We start from the raw sequence: 19,266 nt of genomic DNA, 5'->3' as shown, positions 1-19,266 counted from the left end.
CAAAACTCCAAAAGAAGATCAGCCACGCGTCCAAGCCTCAGCGTTGCTGCGATCCAACGTCACCTGCACGCAACGGTCGTGCATAAGCTTATAGAAAGCTTAGAGGGTGGTGAAAGTGTATGCTCAAGGTGATAATGTAGTCATGCAGTATCAGAGTAATGCGGAACATGCTGATGAATGCTAAGAATCCCATTAGCCGTACCAAGGCCATGCGGTGTAAAGAATGATGTCGGCCATACCAAGGCCATGCAATGCGGAATGCAAGTCAAGCATACAAATCCTCATCTAAGTCCACATGTCAATACGGCTCAAATCTGGAATATCACCGGGGTCTAGTACACTCCAAGCCAGATTGCCGCCCCATCGCGCGCAATAAGGTGAGTGGAAAAGACCTCACTATCCGCCTGCCAATATCGGCTCGGCTCGTCAATAGCGGACCCATTCCTCGAGCTGGTCAAACTCAGCCTAGCATTGCCCCCTACTCTCGGGCGGGTAAGGCCGCACCCCCTTCCAACCGACCACGACACAGTGGAAAGCGCAACCGTCTGGTAATCGGCACCCAGCGCTCATGCACCCACTCGGTCTAGACGTTGGAGCAACCTCCTGGTACCATAAGGGTTTAGGGACTTTCACCCAGGGATATCTATCGCACCCCATGTAGAACAGTATTTTCGGTATCCAATCCTGCCAACCACGATGCGTCTGTGGAGGCTATGGCCCTGATGTCGCTAGGGCGTAGAGTAACCATATCACACAATGCGAATGCATGAATCACACTATTCAGTCATGCAGCAATCCTGCGCGTATCGTGCGCTCATGTAGGGCAACACCCCCTATGCGGGAGTCCCTAAACAATCTACCCAAAGACTTATGCTATGATCAGTCATCTCTCATATCAAGCATACATATGATGCATATGATCATGAATTTATGGAATTTAAACATGCTATATAGGATGGATGACATGCATAACGAAGGTGGGCCTAGACGACCTGCACATAACACGCATGGGCCCGCCAATGGGCCCTAGGGAAAGGCATAATGCGGACATTTAATCAACATCGTACTTGCAATGTGGACGTCAAACCAACATTGCTCCCAAGGCACGACTGTCATAAATCATGTCGGGATTGCACATTGCAATGGACCTTTGGTATATCCCATTGGGCCTTCAATACATCAAATGAGCCGTATCATATGGCCTATATTCATTAAGCGGGCCGCACCAATGGGCCTTATGTACATTGCAATGGGCTATAACCCGGGGGCTTCAGAACATATCAAATAGGCCTAAGCTTATGGGCCTTACACGTGTCAAATGGGCCTCGACAATTGGGCTCCATATGTACATCAAATGGGTCTACTCACCTGGCCTTATATGAATCAAATGGGCCTCACCAATTGGACCCCATGTGCACATCAAATGGGCCTCAACTCATTGGCCCCATCACATCAAATGAACCTCGACCCATGGGCCCCTAATACATTAAATGGGTCTCGACCCATGGGCCTTATATATACATCAAAGTGGGCCTCAACCATGGGTCACAAGTACTGAGGTGGGCCTCCCACCATCAATAAATTATATATAATATAATATATATACACACACACACACACACACATATATATATAATATTATATTTAATATAACATTATATATATACATATAACATATATTATATATAATATAATATTATATATATATATATATATAACATATGATATTATATATATAATATAACATTATATATACACATATAACATATATTATATGTAATATAATATTATATATATAAATATATACACACACACACCAGCACACACATGCACCCACACACACACGCGCACATATACGCACACAGTGGGCTCCACCGTCCAGGCGGACGGTGGAGGTAAAACACATACATCGTTGTGGGCTCCATGTGGGGCCCACCATAATGTTTATATGTCATCCAACCCCTTGATAAGGCCAGTGGGCCTTAGATGAAGGGTAGAAACAAATTTCACTTTGATCCTAAACTTCTGTGGGCCCCAAAAGGGTTTCAAAGGTAAGGGTTAAATCCTGCTGTTTCATACGATGTGGGCCACCTGAGCCTTGGATCGAGCTGATTTTTGGGGTGGGCCCACGTCAGGTAGGGGCCCACCATATGAACGGTTTAGATAGCATATAAACATCAAGGTGGGGCCCACGGCTACAGCCGTGCTGGGCCGTACGGCGGCCAGTCCGCCCGCCCGCTGAGCGCAGGCAGCGCCTGCGCGGCTCTGACACAGCAGCTGCTGCTGCTGTGTTCAAAAATTATTTTTTTTTTTATTTTCGTTTTCTTCCATGGATTTGCAGGTGGGGTCCACCTCTTGCAGATCTGCTCCGTCCAATGGCTCCCCATGCCTCGCGACAGTCAAAACAAGCCCAATATTGGCCCTGTTTCAGCGTATAAAAGGGTTAGGAGAGGTTTCAATGGTGCAAACCTCCATTTGCCACGGTATGGCCCGCCTGAAGGTCTGATGGATCCCACCTTCTGGCTCAACGCCTAAAATCATCTTGGGAAAGGAATGAACGGCATGGATTTAATACATACATCAAGGTGGGGCCTACACAAGTGGGCCATCCCCAACCCAAGCATTTTTATTTTTTATTTTTTACATTTTCCATGAAACGTCCAGCGTCCCTGGACGCTGGACTCTGCAAATATACTAGAGGTGGGCCTTGCTTATGTGGGCCGCCTCATGGAGGATGGTGTGTATACTACATGCAAGGTGGGCCCCACTCGTAGGTGAGTTGGATGGAATACATACCCTATGGTGGGGTCCATTCAAGTGGGCCACATGACCTCATTAACATAAAAATAAAAAAATAATTAAAAAAAATAAATAAATAAAATAAAACAATTAAAATAAAAAGGGAGAGAGATAGAGAGTGAGACCGTGTGATGGAGGGACCCCGGCACTATGGGCCCTCCTTTGCACTAAATCATACATCAATGTGGGCCCCATTACACATGGGTCTATAAAAATTAGATCCAACGGTGGAGATCCCTTCTCCACTAAATTAAATGGTCTAGATGACCCTAAGCATGCAAAGAAATAAACATCATGATGGGGTCCATGGAGAATGGCCCCATCATGGAATGATCATGATGATCCAAGTGGGCCATTGGCCACATCTTAGGGTCCAAAGTGAGATCCAAACCATTGATCGGTTGGCCTCACTTGGCCCAACTTAAAAGCATCAAAATCTATCCTATCCAAACACCCACCGCTAGATCTTCTTGCTCCCTTGGCTTCCTTAGCTCCTTGTACTACCCTTTGATGGAGGAAGATGGGAAATGGATGGTTGAGATGAGAGATGAAGGGGTGGGAAAGGTGGACCTCACAAATGAAGTTTTCTCACCATGGGGGACTCATACGTATGGTGCTCTCTCTTGGATTTGGATTTTTGAAAAAAATGAATAAGAGAGATAGTTGTAAAGGGAGAGAGAGAGAGAAAGAGATGGGTGATGGAGTGATGGGGGATGGTTTGGGTTGAAAATTGTGAAAAGGTGTATGGTTGTTGTTGAAATTTGGAAAAGAGGAGTGGTGAGGTGGAAAGAATGGTGGACTTTTGTAAAAGGTGGAGATGGGTTGATGTACTTGAGGTATGGGATGCTTTAATGGTTGATTGATGGGACTAATAGTAGAGATTCCCTCGAAATCCGCAACGCGCGGTGTTTCTTCGGAATAAACGCTGATCGGCATCTTCTAGCCTGGGTATCGGTTCGGTGCGCAAGTCACGGCGTTGGAACCGCGGCGACGACGCGGTCGCTATGATATAACTTTCAGACCAAGCCGACGTCGGTGCGCGGGACCTGGCTTATGATCGTGCGCAAACACCGAATACGGTGCGAAGGTTGTCGAAATTTGACCGGAAGGATCGCGGAAGCTAACGGAACAGTACGGATTAGGACACGGGTCTTACATAAGGAACTAGTCAATTAACCACAAAAAATGTTCAAATAAAACTCAACTTAGATGGGCCTTAGATGAGCACTAATTACACCCAAAAATATTGAAGGAAAAAGGCAAGGTAACTGATCAAATCATCCTCAAATCTAATGCACCATGCTGCCCCAAAAATAACATTTATGGGCCTATCTAGAAAGTTTCATGCATAGGTAGTTCTATGGGCCTGGGTATATGGCCCAAAAACTCATCTAAAGGAGCCCAATTGAATGCTAATGAAGGAGAGGATGATCAAGTATCCTATGGACCCCACATTAATGAATGATGGAATATAAAATACATTAAAGTTGGCCCACAAAGTGGCTTGAATGGCCAACCAAGGCTGGACGCCTCAGCCTGAATGTCCCAGTCTAGTGGGCCACTCCACGCCGCACCACAGATGGTAAAGAGGATCGCTGGCCCTGAAATTTTGCAGGTTAGTACTTCCATGGGAGGTATATACCTCCACAAAATTTCATAATTTTTAAATTAGTAAAAGTATTTTAATTAATTTAGATAAAACAAACTATCCAGAAAATCTGGCTAATCTGGACATCCCAAAGTGGTGGGCTGGTCCAGCCCTTTCCATGGTGTACACAGGGGTCCGTTAGCCCTAAAATTTGGTAGATGAGTCTTAACATGAGCGGAACACTTCTCTGTAAATTTTCATAATTTTTGGATGCCCATAACTATTTTAATTAAATTCGGGATTACAAACTGTCCTTGGTGAAATGTTGCTGGAATTATAATTGTCTCCATGTTTGGGACCACATGGGGTGGGTCCGGGGCCTCCAAAATTCCTAAAATTTGGGCCTAAGGTCCCTAATCAAGCCTAAAACAAGGTGGGACCCAAAAATATAGCCCACCATCTGAGAAAGTATTTTTAAAATTTAGTTTTTAAGGGACTATACTGCTGGACTGGACAACAGAAATTTCTGGTAGTCCACTATGTTGGCCCACTCTTTTGGATGCTCAAATGGTGTCCATTGGGGCTGAAATTTGATATGAATGTAGGTGGGTCATGAAGTTACAAGAATCATATGTTAATTTTCATCAGTCTTCCCACCAAATTACCAGAAATCAGGCCCCAATGTGGCCCAAAAATCTATCCAGACAGATTTGGACAGCAACATGTTGCTGTCCAAACCACCCAAAAGGTAAATAAAAGGGAAATAAATCACCATTTCCTTAAGGTGGGGTCTACCTAGATGGGTCATACAACTCTCAAACCCAAGCTCCTTCCAAGATCATACATAAAATCAAGCCCAAAGTTGTTCAAAACATGCCAACAATATGAGGCAACAAGGTGGGCTTGGATGTCCAATCACTTGGGCCTGGTTGCATGACATATCTGGTGAGCCACACATACATCAGATTTACTATAAAGATAGGAAAGAAAAGATGGAGAAGAAACAGGATCCAGCGATGGGGTAGGGCCCTGCCACGAATGGTCTCTCCTAAGAATGAATCATACCCATACAACTACATTGATTGTACATGCAACATAAAATCACTACATGCATGATCTATAATTGCTATGGATGGTTAAGATGTCATCCCAACATGATCTTTAAGGTCTAGATGACCTTGAGATGGAGTGGATCATTAAATACATCATGATGGGGTCTATGGAGAATGTCCCCATCATGGATCATGACATGCGTGTAGGATGGGCTAAAGGGCCACATCCATGGGATCAAATGGGATCCCCACCATGGATTGGTGGGTCCCATATGATCCAACTATGAAGAAATGAAGAAATCAAAGAATTGAAATAAGATCAACAAAAAGGATAGTCACCCATAAGAATCCATCTCTCAAACTTCTATATCATGAAGATCTTGGAGCAAGGATAAGATTTTGATGGTTGAGATGTGTTTTCAAGGGTTGGTTTTGAGGGGTTTTGGGGGCTGGAGAATTTGAGGATTTTTGGAGGAAGGTTGCTAGCTATGGAGGGAAGAAATGAGAAGGAGGGAGAGATAAGGAGTGTGAGAGAGAGACCATGATGGTTTTGTAAGAAAAATAATCATTACCATAGGTAGGAGTTTACAAAGTTGTAGGTTAGACTAAGTCTCTTGGTGGTGTTTGTGGTTGGTGGTGTTAGTTATGGATCTTTGTGTAGTGTGTGGGTAGTGTACCTTGAAACTCATGCCAAGGGTGATGGTGGTCCACATGCATTCCACCTAAGTGGGTCACATGATCAATGGTCATATAATGAAATGTACACAACTTTTGATCTATATATTGGATGGACATACAAGAAGCGTCGTTGAAACCGCAACAACGATGTGAATAAGATGGCATAGGTCTCGAGCCGATCCGAGTCGGGTCAATGTGACCGGACTTAAGAATGACCGCAAATACTAACCAAGGGTTGCAGGTCATCGGGATTCGACCGGTAAGACCGCAGGACTATGTGAAATGAAATGCATTCCTACACACACATGCACACGCGAGAGCTCGGGTCGGGTCTTACAGATATTACATTTTGAGCATGCTTATATTGTGCACACACTCTCACCACCCTCTAAGCTTTTTCTAAGCTTATGCATGATTGATGCGTGTAGGTGATGTTAGTATGCCACTATAGCTTGGTAGGAGCAGGAGTATGCGGTCGAGCTTCAGGAGTTTTCGTTACTATTATCATTGTATTTCCCTTTATGCGCATTGTAACTTTAAGTTTTTTTATCATAATAGATTTTGTGATGGTGTTCTTATAGTTATTGTTTGTGGGATATGTTATGGTTATGCTTATTATGAAACAAATTCATATTGTAAATCCTTCTTATAGGATCCCAGGATTTGAACCTGTCATATGGGTGTTGGGAACTAAGAATAGGGTACTACGGAGGCTGTCAGCGCCGGATTTGGCAATCGGGAATTTTGTGAGCCCGATTTCCAAGTTTGGGGCATGACACTACGATTTGCTATGGTGATGGTAATGACCAAAGCATCATCCTGTGGATGGTGGATGCCTCGAGCATCCTCTTCAATGAACACCATGCTATATTTTTCGAGCTTCCTCTCCTTCGAAGGCCGAGCCAGAACCTTAATCTCAGACTTAGGCCAACTAATGCTTCTTATATGGTTTTTTCGAGCATTATTTGAGTCTCTTCCGCCCTAGTGGCCATCGACAATGATTCAAATTTCTTTTGTGGGTCGATTATCACCCGGACGCTCTTTCGTAGTCCTAGCTCCTTAGTCCACGTGCTTCCCAAGGTGGCCCTCTCGGATGAGCCTCTCGATTTCCTACTTCAGATTATAACTATCACTTGTATTGTGCCCGTGATCATGATGGAAATAGCAGTATTTGTTTTTGCTTTGTCGGTTCGGGTTACCACGGAGTTCGTCCGGCTAGTTGACGAATCCTTTGTCCGTGATTTCCATCAGGACCTGCTCTTATGGCTTATTGAGCGGGGTGTACGTCGAGAACTTGTTGTCAAGTTACTTACCTGACCTACGTTCATCTCGAGGCCGATCATCCTTTCGTTTCTTACTGCTGGCTAAGTCGACTTCCTTTTTGGTCAACTTTTTTGCCGATGTATTTCTATTCTAAGCCGCTTCTTGCAAGATCCGAGTTTCCTCGACATTGGTGTATTTCTTTACCCGGGCCATGAATTTGGCCAAGGTGGATGGAGGATTCTTATCCAGGGATAAGAGAAACAGTTTGTCTCTTACCCCTTACATGTTTCGTCCAAATGCTTTCGAACTTATAATGCTTCGAGATTGAAGTGCTTGATGTAGTCCTTGAGGATCTCTCCCTCCTTCTGGACTATGTTATTCAGATGCACTGATGCCTTGAGTCTTTTCTATCTCCCGATAAAGTTGGCGACGAAAGCGTCACTAAGCTCGGTGAATGAGCTAATGGACCTCGGCTTCAGTTGCTTGAACCAAAGCCGAGCGACATCGGCCAAAGTAAGGGAGAAGGCTCGGCACATCATGGCATCTGAGGCATCATGCAATTCCATATAAGTCCCAAAGGACTATATATACTCTGTTGGATCGGCCTTGCTGGTGTAGGGCACGATCTGAGGAAGGCGAAATCGTTCTGATAGATGTGCTTGCATTATCTCATCCACGAACGGGGATTCCTTCTCCTCCGGTCCTGCCTGATTGGCCGAACGATTTTGCTTCAGGTCAGCAATCTGATTCTTTAGATTTTGGATCTCTGTCTTCCATGGTTCTTCACTGTCAGCCGTTCCCTCGACTGGAGGCCTATTACTCCTCCTCCGGTCTATTTCATGTCGTAGATTAGAAGCTGGCAGTGGGAATTCCGCAAAAACATGAGAAGGAGCAGGCTTGGCTGGGTCTTGATGTTGACTCGGCTGAGGAGCAGCTTGTGGGGTGGATAGCTGAGGGTCGGCGAATTGTCGAGCAACATTCGATCGACCATCCCCCAAGTTGGGCACTGTGTCCGCTGGGGATGCATTTGCTCCAACATTTGTCTCATGTAATTCATGTTAGTTCTGATCTCTTGAACTTCTCTTTCCAGTCGCTCGTTCCCTCGGTTTCGTCGGGTGCACCTGGTTAAACCAGAGGTCGCCTGGCGGGCTGTGAAGCCCCAGCGATTCTCCTGTCGCGTCTGCTGATCTGGGGCACCATTTATCACTGATGGACGGGTGACGGGAACCTCCTCAGAAAGGGCCTAGGCATTTTTTCTTGTTCTCGCCATGACAGGTTATATAGTGCCTTCAATAGAGCTGAAAAATGACTTTTAGTGTCGCTTCCCACAGACAGCGCCAAGCTGTTGATGTTGTTTTTGGCTCACCTTCTTCATGATACTCAAAGACTTGCATAGGAAGAAAACAAAGGAGACCCTGGCTTGACCAAGGGACCCTCCGATGCTAAAGTTAGAATCTAGGTCTAGGAGTAATGGTGTTAGGGTGAGAATGTGTATGTACCTTTCACCTATCGGCGTCCCCATTTATAGACTCAAAGAGCTTTCCTAACTGGAATAGATCTCTATCTTGAGCGATCTCGTAATCTTTGATCTTCCTAGATTTTTGGGATTAAAGCTTATCTCCTGAAGATCTCGGGTGGAGATGCGAGGCCGATTCCTTGAATCGGCTAAGGCGGAGCCTAATAAATAGCTTCCGAAAGAGGAGCGATGAACACTGCCGTGTTCGGATAGGTCATGTGGCAAATCTCCGACCGCTCTATTGGCCAACCGAAAGGGTGAGTCGGACTAGAGCTCGGTCAGAACTAGGGCTCGACCAATGAAATGGGTCAGCGTATAGTTGCCTCTATAAGGCCCTCAGGGGGACCTAGAGGTGTATTAATCCCACTTGGAGATCTCGCTTCGTGGCTCAGGGCATACAGGCTGCGGTCAGGCTTGGTGCCTAGTAAGTCTGGGTTATGTCTCTCCATCCAGTGATTCAGGCATGAGCTGTAGTTAGACTTGGTGCCTGGCGAGTCTAAACCATATCAACAAGGTCGATACGACGCCTAATCCGACTTAAGGACTTGTTATATTTTCCCCCAACAGTGCACTTGATCAACATACAGATAAAGAACATTAAGGCAAAAAATAGGGATTTTATCAATTTCTAGGGTAGGCTTGGTGGGGTTGGGCCCAGGGCCCACCGAACATTATTGGCCTCGGGCGCAGGCTTTTAGACTTACGTGTCTGGTCGGGCCTGGACCTAGACCGGCCCTGCCCAAAACCAACCCATTGCCCCTGGCGTTGAGATGCAGCACCCACCACCTACATAGAATACCCGGTTAGTGGGACCTACCTGTACTTACCTGAGGATAGGTTGTGGTCCTCATACCAGCCACAACCATCTGATCTTGAACATGATCGTCCTTCTTTACTTTTTGTTTAATTAATAAATGAGCTGGTTTTCCATATGTTGCAACCGACGATCATCAACATGTGTTGCTCCATTTGGGCTCACAATCAGAGGTGGTCGGATGATTAGAAGGGTCACGATTTTGGGTGCTACCGCAGACCGATCACAATAACAAATTCACATTGAATGGAATATTCTTTCCGTATGTATAACTGATATGGACGGCTGAGACTTTTTCATTGGTCACATTCAAATCAAGAAATCAATGGTTAGGATCATCTTTTCACGGTTAATTATCGGCTTATCAGACATTCTAGAAGCTTCAGATTATCCAACCATATTTGCATGTGGGCCCCATGGAGTGACCCATGGCCGTGATCCTGAACCGTGACACAGGAAAAATGATCTCTTAATGTTGGATGTGTGGCAGGTAAATAGAAGTTAGTGTTGGCTTATGATTCTTAATCTCTTGGTCAGATACTATATGAAAATTCTGTATCTTTTGAATGACTATAGAAAGGAGAGTCAAGGCATGGTTGGTTGTAGGTTGTTGAATTGGAGATGGTCTAAACTTCCTAATGTTGAATTAACATTAAGATGGTATGCAATCTAAAGGAAAACCCGCAACTTCAAACCTCCAAGCTAAGGGTCACTGGGTGCACATGCATATCCCAACCTCCATCGATGGTGAGAGGGAATCCCATGATGGGGAACCGCGGAAGCACACATAGATGAATCTATGGTAGTAATCCAATAACACCAAGCAAACACAAAGAGAACACAAAGATTTTAATGTGGAAAAACCCTTTCGGAAAAAAAACCACGACACAAAGCGACATATGATCTCTATGAAAGTAGAAATTACAAAGAGGAAAGAACTTACCCAATTCAAACAACATTGAATATCACCCTTGCTAACCATTTGAAACCTTATGACAATTTAGAAACCCTTAGAATAATTCCCAATTCTGTTTACACCCATATATATATGGCCTTGGAAAGAATCCTATAAGAAATTGGAAGCAAATCCCGCAAATTTACAGCTCTGCACAAAATCTATTGATAGCATCGAACACTCATAAATAGCATCGAAACTAATCCTTCGATGGCATCGAACTAACACATCAACTGTCCAGAGACAAAACATGATTTTTCGAAAATTCTCAATGGCATCGAAAAGGTGCCCAGTTAGTCTAGCGACCAACTGAAGAAAATCCATAAAATATCGATAGAATTGAGAACTGTTCGATGCCATCGAAGAATACATCGAATAGACTGTCAATGGCATCCACATACCCAATATCTGACTTGATTTAAGACATCAAATATAATAATATATAACATGTCTTCAATCATCAAATGTGCAGCTTCTTGTCCTATTCCCTTATTTCTTACATCAATTACAACACTAGGATGATGAACTTGCCATCACTCAGTGTCTCGTAATAGAGACAGTGATCGTATTCACTCCTAGTAAATTTCTAAATCAACATTAAAGAATCAATTTTTTATACCATTGCCTAGGCGACTGTTTTAGGCCGCACAATAACCTCATTAACCTGCAAATTTTGTTCTCTACCCCTTTAACTTCATAGCCATCTAGTTGCTTCATGTAAATCTGCTCTTCCAGCTCCTCATGTAGGAATACAGCCTTGACATCCATCTGTTCTAGCTCGAGATCATATTGGACAACCAACGCTAACACGAATCTGATAGACACCTGCTTAACCACCGACACGAATATATCTGTGAAGTTAATTCATTCTCTTTAAGCATAATCCTTCGCTAGCAGCTTTGCTTTGTATTTATCATGTTTTCTTTTGAATAACCACTTACATCCGATCACTTTTCAGCTATTTGGAAGCTCCATCAGCTCCCATGTGTTGTTTTTGTGCAACAAGTCCATCTCATCATCCATAGCCGCCTTCCACTTCTCTACATCAGGCTCATCAAGAGCCTCCTGAATAGTAAACGAGTCCTCCATCATCTGTAATGAGGGCGTATGTGATATTAGAGTTGTCCTTAAATCTTACCGGTAACTCACAATCATGCGTTGGGTATCTTCTCACAGATACCTGCTCCACCTACTCCTGTACCTTTGTCGGTGTTTCTGTCTCTGCCTGCATGCCCTGCTCACTCATGTGGCCCAAACGAGCATGCCACATATGAATAGTAGTGGAATTTGCTACAACCATTGCAGCTCCACCTATTGAAGTGCTCGCGATCAACTTATAAATGTTTTCGAGCCTCTGCGCTTTCATGATTACAAGTGCCCCCTTAGATACTTTAAGGGCACCATCAAATCCGGTGAATTTACACCTTTTTACCTCAAGTGCACCAAGAGAAATTAGTCTCTTCTTCATATTGGGAACGTGCCTCACCTCAATCAAGGTATGTTGTCCCATCAAATATCTTGATGCGCAGCATACCAACAACCACAACATTATAGGCATTATCATTGCCCATAAACATCTGTCCACCATCGCACTCTCTATAGCTAGCAAACCAACTCTGATGAGGAGTCATGTGATAAGATGCGCCTATGTCTAGAATCCACTCGTCCCTACGATCATCGTATAAGTGTCCGATCATAGACACAGACAAGACATCACCTTCACATTCATTCGTACATTCATCAGACGTGTCAGCATTGGCCTCCCTATAAGAAGCATCAAAGTCTTCTCTCTTCGATTTAAGATTTGCAAAATCATTCTTCATATGTCTTGTCATCCCATAGTTCCAGCACTTTTAACTTACCATTGCCCTTGTCCTTAGATTTGAATCTCGACCGAGAAGATCATGTATCTCGCTCAGTATTTCTGCCTCTCGTAAGCAGTGCATCAGAAGATGTCCATACATTATTGTTTATTTTTCTCATAGCCTTCCCCTGAATGAATGAGATAATGGTGTCCACACTAAAGGATAATTTATCGGTGCATAATGAGTCCTTGAATGATTCATACGACGCTGACAGAGAATTCAACAAAATACATGCCTGATCTTCATTTTTGACCACTTCCTCCATGTCTATCAACTTGCAAATCAACTTATTAAAATTACTAATGTGGGCTTTCACATCTTCACCCTCTGTTATCCTAGAGTTGAACAACTACAACTTTAAGTGTAGGCGATTCTTAAGGGACTTTTTCGCATAAACGTCCTCTAACTTCGCCCACAAACTCGTTGCGGTTTTCTCCCTCAAAACATTGTAGAGAACCATATCCATGAGACACAATCGGATAGAGGATTTGACCTTCTTATCAAGAGTATTTCAATAATGGCCACTCATAGACGATCGTCCCTCCTCGAGAGCCCCATCTTCACCTTGCTTAGTTAATAGGCTAATCATCTTAACCTTTCATAACTCAAAATTATTTTTACCTGAGTACTTTTCAATATCATACTTAGTGTTTCCCATTGATATTAATCCTTTAGATTCAAGCCTGCTCCCCAACGATAGCTTTGATACCACTTATTAGGGGGACTGTGGAAGACACAGAGATGAATCTAGGATAGTAATCCAATAGCACCAAGTAAACACAAAGATTTTAACGTGGAAAAATCCTTTCAGGAAAAAACCACGGTACAAAGCGACAAATGATCACTATGAAAGTAGAAATTACAAAGAGAAAGAGCTTATCCAATTCGAACAACCTCGAATCTCACCCTTGCTACAACCTTTGAAATCCTAGGACGATTTAGAAACCCTTAGAATAACTCCCAATTCTGTTCACACACACATATATAGCCTTAGAATCCCAAACGAAATCGAAAACAAATCCAGTAAATTTACAGATCTGTGAAAAATCTGCGTAGAATCTGTTGATGGCATTGAAACTAATCCTTCGATGGTATGGAACTAACACCTCAACTGTCCAGAGATAAAACATGATTTTTTGGAAATTCTTGATGGCATCGAACACTCATCGACAACATCAAAAATGTGCCCAGTTAATCCAGCAACCAAATGAAGAAAATACAGAAAATATCTATGGGATCGATAATTGTTTGATGTCATCGAAGGAGACATCGAACAGATTGTCGATGGCATAAAAAAACCAAGTATCTGACTCGATTTAAGACATAAAATACAACATCCCAATGGGGTGTTTCAAAATTTTCTTTAAAAAATTTGAATCTTGGAATTAAATCTTGAAATGAATGTTGAACTTCTCCCGTCAAACAAAGCAAATGTAACCATGTGCAACTAAGTCGTCCATGGAATATAGGAAAGGGAAACAGTAGAAGAGTTTTTCTTTATTGCAAAGCCTTACTATCTTCACGCATGGGATCCCCATCTTTTCATAAGATGGGTTACAACATGAATGAGGTTTAAGTCAAGGATAGTCCTGTGGATGGCTATAATCAAAAGAAATTAGTAGAACGTTTAATCTAGATTCCTACACTCACTATAGCTTCTAATGGCCATAACTTCACCTCTGGTTATTTATTTTAGGCCTAGAATTAGAAAGTTGTCAATGAGCTTTACATTATGACCAATGCCAAAGGCAATAGACCGCTAAACTTTTTTCCAAAATAAAATAACTTTAGGGTGTGAATTTTGAATTTCATTTTAAATTTTATTATTTTGTAATAAGTTACAACTTTTACTATTTTAAAGTATTCTATGATTTGAATAAGTCTAATTATACTTGAAGTCCTTATTTAAGTAAATTTGCTGGGTTTTAGAAACTTTATAAATAAGTTGTTTAATTATCATTCTAATAATACTTTGAATTTATGATTGTCTATTCTTTATCAATTGCTTTGAAAGACACTTTCATTACTCTCCACAACATTATCATTTTAAAGGTTTTGTTTTACCTTATAAATTTAATGCTCATCATGGATTTGAGATTTTTTTAGGAGGAAGAAGATAGTGAGTGATATATTCCTCTCCATTTCCACCATGCATCTGCTTTGACATATTTTATATCTTCTTTCCTACCAATGAGTCCTTATTATTAATGCATTGATTTGTGCACCAATTTGTCAATCATGTGAGTCCGTGTGCATTGAGTCAGTTGAGCCCTTGAAAGCTTAAGATCGAAGACACAAGAGGACATGAAGCATCAAGGAGTGAACAGATAAATTGATGTGCCTTGGTGACCCTAACCTTAGACTCAAAACATTCTAGCCTCTAGATGATCATGCCTTAATAAGTAATCCTTATTTGATCATCCCTCAACCTTAGGAGCTCAATTGGAACATTATAAGATATGTTAAAAGATGTGCAAAGTTGTTGTAAATCAAAATAGCCAAAAATAACAGTTTTCAAGTGGTCATTAATTCCATTGATAGGTGGTCGATGGGTCTCGATAGAATCAAATACTAGCTCGATGCGATCAAAGGAACAATCCAACAACTAATAGAAAATTCCTAGAGTTTCTCAATGGAATTGAGGGATAACTCAATCCTATCGAAGGACCTTTAATCCTATCGAAGGGCCTTTCGATCCTATCGAAAGAGCCATTAGGTAGCCATTTTATATCCATTGTAACATGATTTCTATAAAATGAGCATTTGGTTCTTGGGAAAATGGATTAGTTATTGGTGCAATAGAAGCCTAGGTGATTCATCACTCATATCCCTTATCCTAAGCCTTTAAACTAATGCAATCTAATACATCTTCTTAAACTTTACTATTCTAATGAGAATTTAAACCTCTATAATGAAGATAAACTCGATCTTCACCATTCTCTAGATATTAGACACTAAGCTTATAGGCATATCCTTGTCTAAATCCTTTAGAAGACCCATTTAGGTGAATCCTTACTAATAATAAACTAAAATCATTAGTTATAGGAGATTCTACCATCCTCCCATCACTTTGGTCACATCATTGGTACATCGCATGTAAGGTGTTTATTTATAGAGCTATACCAGCAACATTGACGGATGTAGGAGCAATTGAGAAGTCAATTCAAACACGAGATATCATTAAAGAAGCATATCAAGAAGGTACTATAAAATAGTCTTAATAGTCAATTCACACTCATTTATTGTGTAGGATTAAGTATAGAGTTTGCAATCCAAACTCGAATAGGTTTTGTGTACGACCTAGGCTCTCGTGTAGGGTTAAATTCATCGGACATGGGTGTATACGTATTAGTCTCAATGGGGAGCCTTCGATGGGAGTGTATGTAAGGCCTTGGATTAGGACTGCTAGTGGTTGTTAGTTAGCTAATAGAAACTAATTAAAGTCTCTACTAGGAGACACCGACATGGGTGGAAACGTGTTCCTCTGACGCTAGAATGTATGTGTAGGTTAGTAGTTAGCTTAGGAGAAACTATTGTAAAGGTTAGGGGTGAACTTATTGAAAACTCCTAAGATAGTGAATACTGATATACTCAAGGAGTATGCATCTACTAAGAGTGGAGTAGGAAAATCAAACCACTATATATGCATATATTTGTAATTTTTATTTGGGCAAATTTTATTCATGATTATGTGTTTGATTAGTTAAATTATATGTAATCTTGAATTGGATTGAATGGTAGGCACTTGTTAGGACACACAAGCTCACTATTTATTTATTTTTACTAGTTGCTTATAATTTTGAATCTATTGTAGTCTATGTGATTAGACCCACTTTGCTTGTAAGCCTAAGTATTATTTTCCTTAATTTTTTTAAGTAGGAAAGTTTTTTTAAGTGGTCCTATGCATCCCCCCTCTATAGGACTAAGCCTAGATTTTAAGCTCTGTCAAGCTTTCGCATGCGTTGTGCTAGACAATCCATGCAATTTCACATATATGTCCTTACATAGGCCACCATGTACTAGACAAATAAATGTTTGTAAGAGGAATGTTTTAGCCAATCGTTTGTTTGGTAGTCTGGAAGCAGATTGCGTGGACATGAGTGGTGTGTTGACGACACCTAGTTCCGTGGGCCTCACCACGATGTATGTGTCCACACTGTCCATCCATTTTATTTGAACATTTTAGGGTATGAGTCTTAAAATAAGTTATATCAAAATCTCAAGTGGACCACACCATAGAAAGTACTTTATGTCAAAACAGCAAAACAAAGATGGTCGGAAACCATCGTAAATCACGATTACAGACAGTTTTGAACCATTACAGGGGCTGTCTGATTTTTTTGTCATAAACATTACGACATTAGGACAAGAGAATAAAGTGAACGAGCTCAAAACATTAAGGAGCTCACTCACTACGTCTCATGCTCCACCTGGGTGCCATCCCTTGCCTCCCCGCATTCAATGATTAATCCCAAAAAGAACCAGAAAGAGAGGGAGCAATTGATCCAAGCACGTAAACGTTGTTCTTGCATCTTATAATAAAGAAAGATATTTTTTTTTATTGGTGTCCTCAAATTCTTTCTTATTCTTTTTGTAGCTACCTTTCTCCTCTAGATAACGAGAACTTTCTTCCCGTAACTCGCTACAAGAAGAGTTTCCCTTGAGGAGATATTCCTCTTTGATAGACCAAGCTGAAAGACAGATCTCATCACAACACTTGCTTTCCTTAAACTATCTAAACTAACAAGCAAAACTAAAAGAGAGAATTATCTCATCTAATAGCATTGGTAGAGAAAGAACCCCAAGTAAGTCAAGTAGTTAACCAAACACAAGTAGTTCATCACTCCTTCCTTTGACACTTCCTGAATTTCATTATGTTTGTTGTGTTGTTCCATTCATAGGTCCTGACGTCTGTCTCCACCCTCTCCTTAAGAAAAAGAAGAATGCTGCTTGATTGAACAAACATTGTAAGAACCACCACAAGCCACCCATGTTTATTTTTTTATATTGTGAACAAAGAGGAAAATGACAGAATAACCCTCCATTTTTTCCTTTGAATTTGAGTCCATAATAATTAGAAGGATTCATTAATGAGTCTCCTGGCCTTGCTCTGCTCACTTATCAAGACCCTTGGTTTTGTATAGGTTTTAAGATAGGCCACCCGAATGAGCTCGGTCCAAGGGAAGGGGCAGAAATATGTAGAATTTTCCCTCCTGAAAAGATTATTCTGGAATAGATGGGCAATAGTTAGGAGAGATGTACCAACAGCGAGTAGAAGAAAGGCTATTAGATATCGAAGGCCTGGCTAGAACCACATGTGCAAGTTTCCTTGCATATGGCTCGTCCATGATAACTTCTTTAGACAAAGACTCTGTTTTTTTCCTTTCCTGATGGTAAATCTTTCTCAAAGTCAAACAGGGATGATTTTGTGTGACTCTACTTCATAAACGGGTCAATTATTCAAGACATTCCATTATTGTCATGGGCCCTTCGCTTTTATTACATTAATGTGGATTACCATGAGAAATAACAATAAAGCTTTTCCAGACATTTGTCATTCGTGGTCTATGTTATGGTCGATGTTCTCCTTCTTTAATATAGATGTGAGACACACGTTAATTTCCTAGAGTGGCCAAATGAGGCTTAGCTGATCTTATTACTAAGGAGTCAACATGAACAATTAAAACTTAACCATATTTTATGTGTGGTCCATATTTGGATATACATACATTTTGACAAATAAATTGTCCAAGGCTAATTATTGTGGATGCGTACGAGAGGACTGGGAAGGACGCACCTCTGGTGTACCAACTATCATGCCCAAGGCTAATTATTGTTATGATGTAGAGATATATTTTGCTAATTATCGTGCCATATACTGTTATGGCTGCCTGCGACAACTGATTAACTATGATGGTTATGTGCTTTTTTTTTTTCTAGCAGATTGTAGTGAATTTTATTTTTTATTTTTATTTATTTATTCTTTCCAGGTTTATTCTACATTGATTTTTTTTTCCTGAATGCATGTTTCCTCTGTTTATGATTTATTATCTTTCGGATTGACGGGAATCGAGTAGAAGCTGCAACACAAAAGAGTAACACGTATGCATGAGGCCTACTCTTTGGCCACAAGAGTTTCTTAAGTCGCAACCAATTCATGATGAGTCTTAAATCCATGAATTGAAGCATGTTTACATTTTTGGGTTTCTAACAAACTTGAATTATCTTCTCCACCAAACTTTCCTTTAATTGAGCACTACTCCCCACCAAAAATTCATCTTCTTCTTTTTTTCAGTATATTTGGTGCTAGAAATTTCAGTAGATTATATCCTTCACCTTCCACATCCTTATTTGATTAACACTTCAGTACATCTTCGCAAATCAGAAGCTAATGTACTAACCCATTGTAATTAATGGCTATATATAGTTGCATCAATAAGGGCATTCTTTAAAGGCACGGAGACATGGAAGAAAGAGACTGTAATGAAGAAGGTAAGGTTCGTCCCTTACTACCCTAAAAACATATCCTTGATTTTCAGGAAGCAACCAACTGATTATAGTCGTCATCCTCGAAGCTGAATGGTGAGTATCATATTGTAATACATTAGGCTATATTTGAGCAAACCTCTATTAGAATCATAAAATCAAGCTTCCTATTTATTACAAACAGAAAATTTTCCTATTTGGTACCTCATCTGTGTAAATGTGGCACATTGTCGTGACTTGACTCGGGACC

This window comes from Magnolia sinica, chromosome 1 (assembly GCF_029962835.1).
Source record: "Magnolia sinica isolate HGM2019 chromosome 1, MsV1, whole genome shotgun sequence".
Classification (NCBI taxonomy): Eukaryota; Viridiplantae; Streptophyta; class Magnoliopsida; order Magnoliales; family Magnoliaceae; genus Magnolia; species Magnolia sinica.
Note: the sequence above shows the minus strand (reverse complement) of the source record.